The 15211-nt window shown below is 50.7% G+C and overlaps 2 pseudogenes; both read right to left on the bottom strand.

The window, feature by feature from the left end:
• Window positions 1-2411: 2411 nt before the first annotated feature.
• Window positions 2412-5931, bottom strand: LOC133100544 (retinol dehydrogenase 16-like; annotated as a pseudogene).
• A 1607-nt stretch (window positions 5932-7538) lies between these two features.
• On the bottom strand, window positions 7539-11995 carry LOC133100451 (retinol dehydrogenase 16-like; annotated as a pseudogene).
• Window positions 11996-15211: the final 3216 nt, after the last annotated feature.

Here is a 15211-nt window from a genome sequence, read left to right as displayed (position 1 = left end):
CCCTGAGGGGCTCAGGGCCTGGGTCCTGGGGAGGTGATGCTCAGGTCACCAATGAGGAGTCCCCACTGCACTCCAAGCAGGCCCAGCACCCCCCTCACCCAGCAACCAGGCAAATGGAGGGAGTCAAGGACCAAGGACACATAAGCTCCCCCGGGCAGGGCCCCCAGTGAGCATTTTTCTTCTACCCCCAGGACCAGATACACGCTAGGCTGAGCTGAGGAGCCTGAAGGGGGGTGATGTCAGTGAATGGAAGGGACTGTAAAGTCAACTGACACAGTGGCTAATGGAAAGCGCAGAGGGAAGGGAGGCCAGGAGTCAGAATGATTCTGATAACAGGTAGAACCACAGGTGTCAAGAAAAGTCAGTAGGAGACACTTTGGGCATAGGGAGAGAAGGCAGGAGAATAGAGAGTTCTGATATGAGCATTACTGAGACTGAGGCCCAGCTAGATGATAGGCATCATTGAGACTGAGGTCCAGCCAGATGATGGGGATGGCTCATGAATTCCCTGGGCAGCTGTGGGAAGGGCCTGGGGCCAAGTCCTTGGCCCTGAGAGGGGATGACATATGGGAAGAGCAGAGGACTGGGGTCAGGGACTTGGAAAACTCTCAGGGTCAGGACTTGGAGGGAAGGGAGAGAGTCCAGGCAATGGGGCAAAGAACACACAGAAAGGTAGAAGGGAAGCCAGTAAAGAAAAGGAAGCAAGGATATGAGACAGAGGTATGAGTAGTGAGGGGCCATGCCCAGGGCTGCATAAAATATGGGGACAGGGGCTTCCCTGGTGGCGCAGTGGTTGAGAGTCTGCCTGCCAATGCAGGGGACACGGGTTCGAGCCCTGGTCTGGGAAGATCCCACATGCTGCGGAGCAACTAGGCCCGTGGGCCACAATTGCTGAGCCTGCGCGTCTGGAGCCTGTGCTCCGCAACAAGAGAGGCCGCGATAGTGAGAGGCCCGCGCACCGCGATGAAGAGTGGCCCCCGCTTGCCGCAACTAGAGAAAGCCCTCGCACAGAAACGAAGACCCAACACAGCCATAAATAAATAAATAAATAAAAATTAAAAAAAAAAAAATATGGGGACAGAATTATGCTGGAGTTTGTGGTCGTTCTTTGGATAAACCTCTAGGGTCACCATTTCTCAGAATAGGCCTGAGAAAAGAGCCCAGGCTCATCCTGAGGGACCTGGGACCAACTGCCTACACCTTCCCTGTCTAGAGGGTCTGACACAGAAATAGGGCCACAAAGTTCTCTAGAGTGAAGGGACAAGGATGTGTCTCTATGCTCTATGCTATCTGTCTACCAAGGTTAGTCAGCTCCAGAATGTCACCACAAATCTCAGAGAGTCTGGCCATTCTATACCAAGGGTGGTGGGAGTAGGGGGGGTGGGGGTCAGTTCATGGACCCAGCCCTGGGGAGCAGACCCAAAGCCTGCAGGGTATGGAGGTAGGAGGTGGGAGGTGGAGGCGAACCTCACCTACTTCATACCCACCCCAAGGCACAGCACTGCCTACAATGGATCTGGGAGGCATCTCAGAATTCTGTCTGCCTCCTTGATGAGTGAACAAGGAAGTCTTGGCTGGAAGAAGTCAGACAATGTCACTCAAGGGCTGAGCAGGCCCAGGAGTGTCCCAGTTCTTCAGACAGTCCCAGATGGTGAGATCCAGGGGTTTGTCTCTAGACCTGAAAAAGAATGACTTGGAACTGCCCCAGCACAGGCCTGGGCCTGACTCATCATCTCATGGGCCTGTCTGCTGACTGCTGGCTCAAGCAGCACTTCCCTGGACTCAAACTCCCAACATCAGAAAAATGCAGGTCATGGAATGGGGGTTGGGAGAGCTGCAGGACCACACAGAGGGCTCTTCTCCTAGGACTGAGAATGCTGCCCACTCTGATGAGTGGCCTCCCTATTCAGCTGGCACATGAGGCTGATGGGTCAGGCTGGTGGTTGCCCTGTGCATCCCCAACCCCTGCTCACAGGTATTTTCAGTGGAGAGAGGACCCTTTGCCTCCTCCAGGCCATTTCCATCCTGTGGGATGAGGAAACGAAGGCACACTCTGAGGAGATGACCAGAGGCAGAGCAAGTGGAGCTGAGCCCCCTCCCAGTGGCTCACACCCTCCAAACAGTGAAGATTCCTCAGGGTGGCAGGAGGGCCAGGAGGCTCAGAGCCTTGAGAGGCTGCTCAAGGACCAGAGCACAGATGTGTGCTATTGGATCCCTGTTCCTCAGCTGCAAAACTTGGCCCTTTCTTCCTAATATCCCCAGAGCCTCAGAAGAAGCCTGGAGCAGAGATGAGGAGGAGGATGACCTTAGAGACTGGAGAGCTCCCTCCCTCCACCTTTTTTCCCTCCTCTTGAAGCATCATCCCTCACACAGCAACCCAACTAGACCTCCCATACCCCCCAATCTTGACTTCACAGGGCCCTGGCCCTTGAGGGGCTCCAGTAGACCATGGCACCCACCAGGAAGGAGGGTATGTAGCTCTTGGGAAGTAGATGAGCTTGGCATCCCAGTCAGGTGAGTATCATCAGGTGTGTGGGTGGCAAGCGGTCAGAGCGCGTCCATGCAGTTCATGACCAAGGACAGAGATTCAACTTGCATTTTTTCAAAATATTTTCAGTTATTTTGATGTCTGTTCAGGATGAGAAAGTTTCCTTATATACTTCCACATCCCTCCTTTCCAATTCACAGCTCTAATATGGGAAGAAATCTTCTAAGAAATCCTGCCCTCCCCCCGCCCCACCTCCACAAACCCATGTCCCAAACTAATCCATTCAAATTCTCCAAGAAGCGCCCAAACTCTTACCCCAGGAACAACTGTTCCACACTAAGCGACCTCTGGCTCTACTTCTGAGAATATCCAATACATAAATTGGATCTTTCTATAAACACTAGAAATCTAAGCACATGAAAACCAGCTGCTCTGATGTCAGTTTGCCATGAGTCCACAGGTGTCTATCCTCTCTGGTTTCAGTTTCCTCCCAAAATAACAAGGGGTTCAGATGAGACAGTGGTTCCCAAGTTTACCAAGCCTGGATCCTTTCCTTAGGTCACCAGTTGACCACATGGGATCCTGGGGATGGAACTCATGTCCCCACTGTGTGAATGAGTCAGAGCCTGGAGGATGGAACTGAGACTGGAGGAGGTGCTAATGATGGACCCAGGCTTCCAGACAAGGGTTTGCTTCTCTCCCCAAGGTCCACAGCTCACTCACCTGAGGCCAGGAATGTCTTCCCATAGAGTTCCTTGACCTCTGGGATGGCCCAATCCCATGCCTCCTGGAAGCCCCAGAAAACATCTCAGTGTTGCTCATGCTGGTCTTGAAGTAACCGGGCTCGATCATAGCCACCTTTACCCCAAAGTAGGAGAGCTCCCTTCTCAAGGTTAAGAGGCAGAGGGACAAGGCATTCAGAGCCTCAGGAGACAAACAAAAAACAATAAAATCTCAACACAGATTGGGGTGGAATAAGCTTGAAAACGTGAGGAGTTGTGAAGTGCAGCAGCCAGGGAGAGAAAACTCATGATGATGGTATTACTTCTGCATAGAGTTTGAATATTTTTCTAAAGAGTTTACATATATGGGCTTATCAGCTCTAAATTCTACCAACTGTGCTGTAGGGCACCACTTATATGCTATCATCTCCTCCTATTCCGCTCACATGTATTCAGTCCCCAGAGTTTGCCCATTTTACTTCCTCCATACTCCTCAGTCTCCTCCCTCCCCTCTCCTGCTCTAGCCAACAACCTGGCCATCTGTCAGCTGGGTTATTGTAACTGTCCTCTAAGGAGCATCTCCCTGCCTGCGGTCTCAGCTCCCCAGCATTCAGAGCCATTCTCTGCTCTGTAGCCAGTGGGTTCTCTAGAGGCTGCTTTGACTATTTTAGCTCCCCTGATTAAATCCCTTCCATGGGGTTCCATTGCCAACAGCAAGATGGTCCCCAACCTGCCCAGGGCCCACATTCCTCCACAAGCCCACCCATGCCCACCTGTCCCTGGTGGACCCCACAGCATAGGCCATCAACAATTACTCACCCTGGGCCTAGGCTGATACCATTCCCTCATCCAGAAAGCCTTCCTGCCTTACTCTGCCAGGTTGCCATGTTCCCAAGTTCAGTTCTTCAATCCTCAGCTCAGACCCTTATCTCCCGGACCCTCCCCTCATTCTGCTGACTGCCAAGGCTACCATGGCTAACTTAGTCACAACCATCAAAAATGATGGCCATGGCATTTCTATATCTCTTGTCCCTTTCTCAGCTGTCAGACTTTTTAGGTAAAGGACCAAATCTTCTTGAACCCAAACACATTTATTGAACACTCACAGAAGTGCCCAAGAAGTATCTGTTGATTCGAGTCAAATGTTCTACCCCCAACTCAAGGGCTCCCTGAAGTTGAATATCACAGGGGTTATGGACATGGGCTCTGTGGCCAAATAATCCAGGTTCCAATTCTGCTTCAGATACTTTCTGATTGTGGGCCCTCATCCAAGGCAGGGATAGATTGAAGCAAACTCTCTAGTCCTGGGGCCCATCCTGACACCCAAAACTTAGAAAGGTGCTTCCCAATGAAAGACCTACACAGAGAGAGGGGTTGGAAGGAAGGGCCTCTAGGTCTGTGAAGAAAGGAAACCCCTATAAAAGTCCCACACACACAAGAAGCACAGAAGCAGGAGGAACCAGGGAGGGCCTCTGTGCCAGGCCAATACCTGAGGGAGTCTGAGAAGGCCTCCACACCATACTTGGACATGCAGTAGCCCCCACCCAAAAGACTCAACAGGCCCATGACGCTGAAGACATTGACCACATGGCCCCTCGCCTTCCAAACTAGGGACAGCAGACTCAGGGCCACCTCGATTACCCTCAACAGGTTCATGTCCAGTATCTTCATGGAGTCCTGTTTGGTCAGCCACTCATTGGGTGCTGTGGGCGTGGAGATGCCGGCGTTATTCACCAGGCCCCAGAGACCTGGGAACAGTGAGGGTGAGAGGGCAGCACTGTGCTGGGCCCATGAGTGAGGACACAGCTGTGGTTCCAAATCACCTTCCAACTGAGTTTTTTAATTGAGTCAACAACAATGTGCCACAAGGTATAAGGGAGAAGAGTTCGGGAGAGGAAATGTGGGCGTGGTAGCTGTAGGGTGTCAGGGTTTGGATATTCTTTGAGCTATTGGAAGGCAGAGATGGTCCTACTCATTTCTCTGCTCCTCAGTGCCTGGCACTCAGTAGGTTATAAACCCATCTTTATTAAGTGCATAGACAGAGTTTGGGAAAATAGAGTGCTGTTCACAAATATCATATAGGAGAGAGACAGAGACAGGTAGAGAGGAATGATAAGAAACAGAAATGAAGGGAAAACTAGAGAAGAGAAAGGAAACGGGAAATGAATGAAAAAAGAAAAGAAATACCAAAAAGAAAAAAAATATGAATAATCACTTTCTGCAAGCTGGTTGGGAAAGACACACTTGAAAACCCAAGGTAGGAGAATTTAGAGAACAGGGTTGCATTGGACATCGGGGGACAAGATTTGAAACAACCTGCATCAATTCCAAGGCAACACCAAGGCTTTGAAAATCAAAACATTTTCGGAATCTTCTCAATAAATAAACACAAAAGAAATCTGGGTGGTATCTCTGCCCCCATTGCTCCTTCAGCCACTTGGTGGCCACAGTGATGCTCTCTGTCTTGGTGACGTCCAGGATCACTGTCTCCAGCCTGTTTGATGTCTGGCCCTTCAGCTGCTGGGCCCCCTGCACCATCAGACACACAGCCAGAACCCTCAAGCCTCGCAGGTCCAGCTGCCTGGCCAGCAGGTTCCTGAAGCCCAAGTCACAGCCCGTGATGAAGACGAACTTGTCCCGGAGGTGGCTCACCACCTGCCTCTCCCGGTACCAGCCCAGGAGGTAGTACAGGCCCAAGAGAACTGCCAGGCACAGTCACATGGCTTTGCAGAGAACAGTGCCAGAAGGCTACAGTCGTACTAGAGTTCCAGTGCTCTCTGCCTTGGAGTCCTCAGATATCTTCCTGATCACACTGGAGTCCCCTCTGATCTAGATCTTATAGTTCAAACTGTCTGTGCTTATGTCAACCCCACTCAGTAAATGTTTACTTCTGTGACATTCCAAATGATTCAATAAGTCAATGCTTTTTAAGGTATATAATATTAAAACATACTGTTCAATGGTATAACATTCCCCGAAGTCTCTATAACCTCATTTTTATAATGAGGAAGGTGAAGTAAGATGACCGGGAGATACCTCCCACTCCAATTTATACTCAGCCCAGAAATCTGCATGACTTTGAACAAATGCCTTCTCCACTGAGTCCATACTCAGACCATCATGAGAAGAGTGGACACATAAAGAGTCGGGGTCTCAGGAAGCACTGGGACATCAAGGGAATTCCTGCCCTGAACACAGTAGGTGCTCAGTAAAGATAAGCAGAAAACATAAGACTGGGGTCCAGAAGTGATCCCACTCTCCTCTACTGGAGAGTTGGGGGAGGGGATCTGGACCAGGGGACCCGGGGGTTGGCAGAGGATGGACGGTGGTGACTCTAAAGGAAGGGACAGAGGGAGGACCACAGAGAGAGGTTTCTGGTGAGAGAGAGACTAGATGTCCCCAGGGAAGGGTCTGGGCCCCACCTGTCCCTTAGACACCTCTCCTTGTTTGTCCATCCTGTGTCTAATCCTGGGAACCCAGGTCACTTGATAAGCCCCAGAAAGACACATTAGCCCCTCACTTCTGTGGATGAAGGATGACCTCACTTCCCTCTTCAAATCCCTCCTCAGGTCACCCCACTCACCCCTTCTCCTCTGTGAGGTCACCTGACTCTTCCTCTCGTAGGCACACACCCACTGCTGCCCAAGGCATCGGTCCCAATCACTGGGCCTGCGTAAACTTTTCAACTTTTATTTTCAGGAAAATATAATCAATGGAAATGCATGGTTTCAAGACAAAACAAAAATTGGTTTCTGTGTCCTCTGTCAGGACCCCTACTGAGGACAGCCCTTTTCCAGCCAAGGTCTGCTGAGTTGGCACCTAGGCTGATGTGTCAGGCTGGTGGTCACCCTCCACACACACCCCTGTCTACAGGTATCTTCGCGGGGGAGGGACCTTTACCTCTCCCAGACCACTTTTATCCCCTGGGAGGGGGAGACTGGCCAGGGCCAAGGCACACCCAGAAGAGGTGGACAGGGGCAGAGGGTGGGGGGCCGAGACCCTGCCAGCTGCTCACACCCTCCTCAAAATGTGGATTTTTCACAGCTGCATGTGGATCATGAGGCACTGAGAGGCCACTCAAGGAACAGGACACAGACGTGAGCTATCGACCCCTGTTCCTCAGCCACAAAACTTGTTCCTTTCTTCCTAATATCCCCAGAATCCTAAGTAATGTCCCAAGAGAAGCCTGAGGAGGAGGTGGGGACTGAGGTGGGATGGATGTCCCCGGTGACATGAGAACCCCTTTCTCCACTTTATTTCCCTCCCTCTGATGCATCCCCTCCCCACACAGTCCCCAACTCCCCCCTACCTTGCACCCCAGTCTTTGGTTACAGGGCCTTAGCAGGCCATGAGGCACCCCAATACATCATGAGATCCACCAGGAAGGTGGGCATGTAGCTCACGGGGAGGTAGAAGAGCTTGGCGTCCCAGCCAGGGGAGTATCGGGTGCGGGGGTGGCCGGCGGTCAGGGCATGCTCCATGCAGTCGGTCACCAAGGACAGATCCTGGCTGCAGTTTGTCTCCCACAAGCCAACTGATTTCATGCCTGTCCAGAATGAGAAAGAATCCAGATATATTCCCACCTCCATCCACTCTCACTCTGGGATCAACTTATGGAGCAATGTTTCTAAGAATCCCTAGACCCCCTAAATTGAATCCACCTAAATTCCCAAATGAGTGCCCCAACTCTTACCCCAGGAACACGTGGTTCCACACCAAGGCACCGCTAACTCCATTCCTGAGAATGTCTGGATTACATAAACTGCAGGTATCTGCAAACAATAAATCTAAGGACATGAAAACCAGCTGTTCTAACGCCAGCTTGCCATGAGTACACAGGTATCTTCCATATTTGGCCTCAGGTTCTCCCCAAATAACTAGAAGTTCAGATGAGACAGTGGTCCCCAGGTCTACCAAGCCTGGATCCTTTCCTTAGGTTACCAGTTGACCACATGGGACCCTGGGGATGGAGCTCATGTGCCCACTGTGTGGGTGAGTCAAAGCCTGGAGGATGGACCTGAGACTGGAGGAGGTGCTAATGATGGACCCAGGCTTCCAGACAAGGTTTTTCTTCTCTCTCCAAGGTCCACAGCTCACTCACCTGAGGCCAGGAATGTCTCCGCATAGAGTTCCTTGACCTATGGGTTGGCCTGATCCCATGCTGCCTGGAGACCCCGAGAAATTGCCTCAGGGCTGGTCACAAAGGCCTTGAAGTTACCAGGCTCAATCATCGCCACCTTCACCCCAAAGTAGGAGAGCTCCTTCCTGCAAGGGAGGCAGGCAGAGGGGCAAAGACTTCAGAGTTTTTATAGACCAAGACACAAAAACACACACACAAAAATAAGACACCAATACAGGATTGCAGTGCGATAAGCAGGAAACTCTGGGAGGCTGTGAAGTACAGAAAAGCCAGAAGGAGAAATCTTATGATGATGTTATTCTGTACAGAGTTTGAATATTTTTCCAAATATTTTATATACATGTGCTTACGCTTCTAAATCCTACCAGTTGAGTTGCAAGGTACCACGTAAGTGCTATCTCCTCATATTCCCCTCACATCCAATTGATCACCAGGCTTTTTATATTTTATCCCCTCTGTACTCAATTTCCTCTCTCCCCTATCCTAACCAGTCTACTCCCTGGCCATTTATCTGCTGGGCTGGTGTAATTGGACCCTAAAATGCATCTCCCTACCTGGGATCACTCCCCTGCCCCATATTCAGAGCCATCCTCAGCCCTGCAGCCAGTAGGGTCTCTACTGCTGATATGATTAATTACTTTCCTTGACTAATTGCTTCCATGGGGTTACACTGCAAACAAGGCTCCCCCAACCTAATATCATAGCAGTAATGTAGGTGGAGCACACTGTAGCCAAATTATATCGGTGACAATTCTACCTCACTTTCTGATTGTGGGCCATCTTCCAGGGCAGAGTAAGTTCATTCAAACTCTACAGTCACCAAGTCCATCCTGACACCAAGAACTTAGAAAGGAGCTGCCCAACGAATGCCTGGCAAAAGCAAGAGAGAAAGTTCTGGAAAAAAGAACTCTAAGTCTGTGATGAAAGGAACCCCCTGTAAAAGGCTCCCCCAGAAGCACAGAAGCAGAAGGACCAAGGTGGGAGGGAGGGTCTCTGTCCCAGGCCATAACCTGAGGGAGTCCAAGAAGACCTCCATGCCATATTGGAAATGCAGTAATCTTCACCCCAGAGGGACATGCGGCCCATGACGCTGGAGATGTTGACCACACGGCCCCTCACTTTCCGCACTAGGGACAGCAGACTCAGGGTCACCTTGATCACCCCCAACAGGTACACATCCAGTATCTTCATGGAGTCCTGGTTGGTCAGCCACACACTGGGTGCAGTGGACATGGAGATGCTGGTGTTATTCACCAGGCCCCAGAGTCCTGGGAACAGTGAGGGTGAGAGGGCAACACCATGCTGGGCCCATGAATGAGGACCCAGCGGAGGTTCCAAGTCACCTTCCACCCAGTGAGGACTTTAGGAGAGAGGCTGCAGGGGGAACGGCTGGAACAGAGACCAACATGCTGCCTGCGGGTTTGGGGAGACCAGACCCTGTAAGCGGTTGGAGGACAGAAGGTGCACCGCCCTCCTGACTCAGTCTTCATGCTCAGCCCACTGCCTGGTGACAAGGGGCAAGCACCCCAAATTGGATGAAGGCAGGGACTGAGGTTGAAGAAATCTAGTGGGTCCATAGTCTGGAACTCGGAGGCTGAAGTTTTGGGTTTTCACAGTCCATGTTGTCCTTGCAGACATTATCAATATTCACCTACATTTTCAGATTTTCTGACAGCTGCAGGACTGAGTGCTCAACAACTAGTATGAGGGAAGGAGAGGGAAACAGAGAGAGACAATGAGGAAGGGAGGGGAAGAGAGGAAGAGAGGAGACAATGGATAAAAGACAAAAACAAAATGATGAGAAATATTTGGGTGTAGATTGACTGGGTAAAACTGACCTGAAATCCCAGGTTTGGGAGAACATGTTGACAGGCCTGGTATTGACCTCTAGGGCCTGGCCTTGAAATACCCGCATCAATACTGAGCAGTGTTCCTGCAGGAATCTGGGGAATTCCATGGGGTAGGCTTTCAGGGGGAGACAGGGCTGCCTCTATTAACCACCCTCCCCCAAATCGGAATTTACACTTTGTCCCAGAAAAATCCACCCTCTCCTCCCACCCACACAGGAGGCGACTCTGACCCCGTGACTCTCAGTTCACAGTTCACCCAGCTTCATGGAAACCTCTCTGCAAGACTCAAAGACACATACCAAATACTTAAACACTTACCAACTAATAGAACTCAGGGCAGAAGAGCAGGGTCAGGGGAGTTGGGTACAGGGTGTTGGAATTATTAACACACAGAGTTAGTCCCTCCCCTGCTCAGTACCAAGCCTGCCCTTGTAGGAATGTATATTCTCCCACCGTATTTGACACCAAAGACCCAATTAATATACATGGTTACAACGTAGGGAATTGGGTAGAAAGAAGTTTATCAAGACATCATTTATGTTGAATCCAATGAATAAAATGTGGGAAACAATTACATTCATGCCATGAGGTACTTTTTACCAAGTAGTGCTATTCTAAAGTATAGAACATTCTCAATCATTATTTATTATGTTTTTGAAGAAATTTTTGTTATGTGTAAATTTGTTCAACTTCTTTCAGTGGAAAATTAGGATACAAATTATGTACAAAATGTAATACCATGTATGTCAAAATGTTATCAGTACTTATCTGTGGGTGGTGTGAATTGGGGTAACTTTGGTTTTTATCCATGTACTTTTCCCGTTTTTCACAATGATCATGTTTTAAATCTATACTTAGATAAAAGAAATTAAAGTTCTTTCCTTCTACCATAAAACACAGGCAGAACTGTAGTAAAACATACACACACACACACACATACATAGAAAAATGAAAAATGAAAGAGAGAAAAAGTGATAGTAGTTTTCTGACTTTCCTTAGACAAGTCCTGGCAGCTCAGTGTTGTCATCTGAAAATGCGTGACATTTAAACCCAAGTAGGATGACTACGGGTCACCAGCAAGAACATGATCAAGTGCTGAGAACACAGCCCAGCTCCAGCGCTGCCCCCCAGCCCCCCATGCAGCCTTCCAGCCAGAGCAACCGTCTCCACCCCTCCTCCAGAAAGTGCACCCTGGTCACTCAGCATCAAGAAACCCAGACCTTTTGCTGAGAGAGGAGGGGACACCAGACAGGAAGTCTGCAAGGACACATTCTCATCAGGGAAAACTCTCCCTCAGGCTGCAGAGCCTCAAGGTTGGGAGGTGGGTGTGGGATGGAAGAGGCTTGGCTGGTAAGCTGGGTGAGGAGAAGAATGCAGGGAGGACTTCAGGTCCTAGAAAACACCTTGGGAATCTCCCCAGGCAGCTGTCATGGGGTCTCCACTTCACAGAGAGAAATCAGACTTGAGAAATATGGATGGTACCTCTGTCCGTCACATGTTTCTTTACCCACTCGGTGGCCGCAGTGATGCTCTTTGTCTTGGTGACGTCCAGGATCACCGTTTCCAGCCTGTCTGATGTCTGATTCCTCAGCTGCTCGGCCCCCTGCTCCGTCAGACATGCTGCCAACACCCTCAAGCCTCGCAGGTGCAGCTGCCTGGCCAGCAGGTTCCCAAAGCCCAAGGCACAGCCCATGATGAAGACGAACTTGTCCTGGAGGTGGCTCACCACCTGCTTCTCCCGGTACCAGCGCAGGAGGTAGTACAGGCCCACAGGGACCTCCAGGCACAGCCACATGGCTTTGCCGGGGACAGACACAGGCAGGCTGGGGTGAAACTCGAGTCTGGCTAGTGTTGAGACAGGAAGACTTAAGAACACACACAATGTTGATTGGCCAACCAGCCTCCAGGCTCTCTGGCATGGAGTCCTCAAGATTTTCCTGTTCACCTTCTTTGGTGAGTAATACTGATTCTGGCCCCAGTGTTAATGCTCTTTAGTACATTTACACCATTTCTAATAGATGTCAGTGCATTTCCAACACAATCCCTTGAGGATCTTTTACAACCACGATTTCCAGGTCCTCCTACTCCTCCCTGTTTCCCCCTGCTCACCTCTCCCCTCCCCACTCTCCACATTGGACCTTTAGGTCCTTGGTCTCATGGTTCACAGCTATCTTCTTCCCTTTTTCCTGCTCAGCCTGGGACCAGGGTCTCCCTTACCTACTAGAGATTCTTACAAGGGGAATACACGTGGAAACAAGACACAAGTGGCTTCAAAACCCAGCTCTGCTGCCAACCAGCTGTGTGACCTTGGGCAGCTGGCTTAGCCTCTGAGCCTGGTCTCCTCCTCTGGCTCAGCTCACAGAATTCACTCCTGAAAGACTAAGTCCCTCTCAGCCTCTCTAGGATCAGAAGGGGAAGGCAAACGAGAATAAGGTCTCTCCTGATGAAGTGGTTCTCTGGGCCAGAAAGGTGTTCAGGAGAACAGCGGGGGTGTCTGATCTCAGAGGCAAAGAGAGGGGACAAGAAGGGAATGGGGGTGACACATGCAATGGTGAGACATCTCCCAGATGCTGGGCCAGTTGTTGGAAGGACTCACATAAAGCCGGTCTAACAGTTGTTCCCCTTTCACTCTGTGAAGATGCCCTGCCCACAGCCCTGGGTGCCCGGCTACATTGCCCTCTGCCTCCCCTGTGCTGAGTGAGGCCCTGCCCTGCCCGGCACCACACCCAGAATCCAGACCATTAAGACACTGAGAAAAGACTGGCAGAAAAGACTGATTTGAACAGGGATCATGGGATGGGGTGTGCAAACCTCCCCCGATCAGGGAGTGCTGTAAAGCCCAATAATTGGAAAGAATCAGGTCAGTTGTATCAGGGTGATGATGGAGAGGAGGAGGGAGCTGCCCCCTCAGGAGACTAAAGAAAGGACCAGAGGCTGGACCCCAGAACCGCTGTGCATGCAGGGACTTTCACAGTGAGGTGGAGGATGCCATTCAGTAACGGGGGTGGACCCCTCAGGGGCACAGAGCTGGTGAGTGGGGCAGGGACAGAAGGAGCCTGGTTCACTGCGCTGGGCATCTCCTCACTGTCCACACTTACCACAGCTCCGACTGGTAAGTAAGGAAATACGAGAGGCACTGGGAGGGAAGGAGCAGATTCCCCAAGCGAACAGAGGCTCAAATGCCCCTGGAACCCACCCCAGCAGCCAACAAAGACAGACAGGGGCACAGATTCAGCCTTTAGTGGCAACTGTCAAGTGCAGGGAGCTGACTGTAGTCCTGAAAGTGTTTGTCCCTCAGGTGGGAGTTGGCAGCAGTAATAGAAAGGCTGGTCCTGCAGAAACCAGCCTGTGCCTGCTTCCTGGGTGACCACCAGGACCCTCCTACAGGGGCTTCCCAAAGGGTGAGGACAAAGAAGGCAAGGATGAAGGATGGTGCCCTCGAAACTTGTGGAAACGGTGTCAGGAAGCCGGGGCGGCATGCAAATCCTAGGCAAACACAAACCCTGCTAAGGGAGAAGGTTGTGGTTTCTTTACTTGGAAGAAACAGGAGATTTTTTTTTCTCAGTGACCAAAAATTCCTTCAACTATAAATTCCCAAGGGGCCATGCAGCAGACACGTCCCAGCCATCATGTCATCTGCTTCCCTCTTGTGAACCCTGAAAGTAATATGACTGCTCGTGGGGGTCTCAGCTGTTTCAGACTACATTCCAGGTGGAAACAACCACAGGAAGGTACAGAGAGAGCAGTAAGAGAAAGGAGCCTGGGGTGACGCTCACTCACCTGGGAACTGCAGGGGTCAGAAGAAGAAATCTTTCAGAGGCGACCCTGTCAGGGAGACTCTCTGACAAAGATCTCTGCATCTATGGTCCAGGGAGTTGCAGCTGGCCCAGATTCCGAGGCCGCACCTGTGAGCCTGTTTGTGCTGGAGCAGGGTTCGCTCTGCCCAGTCTCAGTAGGACCACTGGCAAGGACAGGGCATCCCACACCATCCCCTCTTCTCATCCCAGGTTGGGTCCCCTGAAGGGGGGAGAGGCGTAGGTAACCAAAGGGGGCTAGAAGGTGCCAGGAGTGAGGGCTAATTGTGCAAGCTCTTTTCCAGCCCTACATGTATGCAGTCCCCCTACTGGAGTGAGCTCCCAAAATGGAGAGACAAATCCCGCCTTCAGGCACTGAATATCTGATACTTGGAGGAGATGAGATTTTCAGTGGGGAATCACTGATCCTTTGTCAAAAACCACCGTGACAGCCAAGGGGAGGATTAGGGAAACTTCCTTGTGACAGCCGCATGGACCCTCATGGCATGGGTTCCAGCCCCTTCACACATCCATCAGACCAGACCTGGTTCCCTCCCTAAGAAAGGCAGCCTGGAAGGAGGAGGAATAGGGATCTACGGAAGGTCTAGGGTAAGGACGTGGGCTGGTGTGCATTGCACTTCTTTTTTCAGTGCTTTTGTTGTTCCATCTTGTCTAAATTGGGGTCCTTGAGTCACAGTTCACACTGCGGGCCATGGAACCCATCTCAGTGCAGCCCTGCACCCCCTGTAAGACCAGCAAGGAGGGCCAGGGCTTTGTAATCTCACAAGCTCTCTGACATTCTGGAGAGGATTCCTGGGGCTAAGTCCAAACCTCCTGAACACATACCCCCAAGGCATAAAGTGAATCAATGATACTTTATTTGATTTCAGTTTGTTTGGTGTGACTGGCTGGGTGTGTGTGTGTGTGTATGTGAGTGTTCACGTGTATAAATAATAATTTGAAAAACAGGAGTCTTCAGATTAAGCATGAAGCTCTAGCATGCATTCAAGCAGGTGAACTTTTCAACTATAATTTTAAGGAAAAAATAATCAATGGAAATTCTTGTTTCCAAGATAAATCAAAACCCAGTTTCTTTGTTCTCTGACAGGATCCCATTCCAGCCAAGGTCTACTGAGTTGGCACCTAGGCTCATGAGTCAGGCTGGTGGTCACCCTCCACTGTCAACACATACCTTCAGGCAAGAGGGGCCTTTATCT

The sequence above is a fragment of the Eubalaena glacialis genome, chromosome 11, assembly GCF_028564815.1.
Source record: "Eubalaena glacialis isolate mEubGla1 chromosome 11, mEubGla1.1.hap2.+ XY, whole genome shotgun sequence".
NCBI classification, from domain to species: Eukaryota; Metazoa; Chordata; class Mammalia; order Artiodactyla; family Balaenidae; genus Eubalaena; species Eubalaena glacialis.
This window is presented reverse-complemented; position numbering and strand designations above follow the sequence as displayed.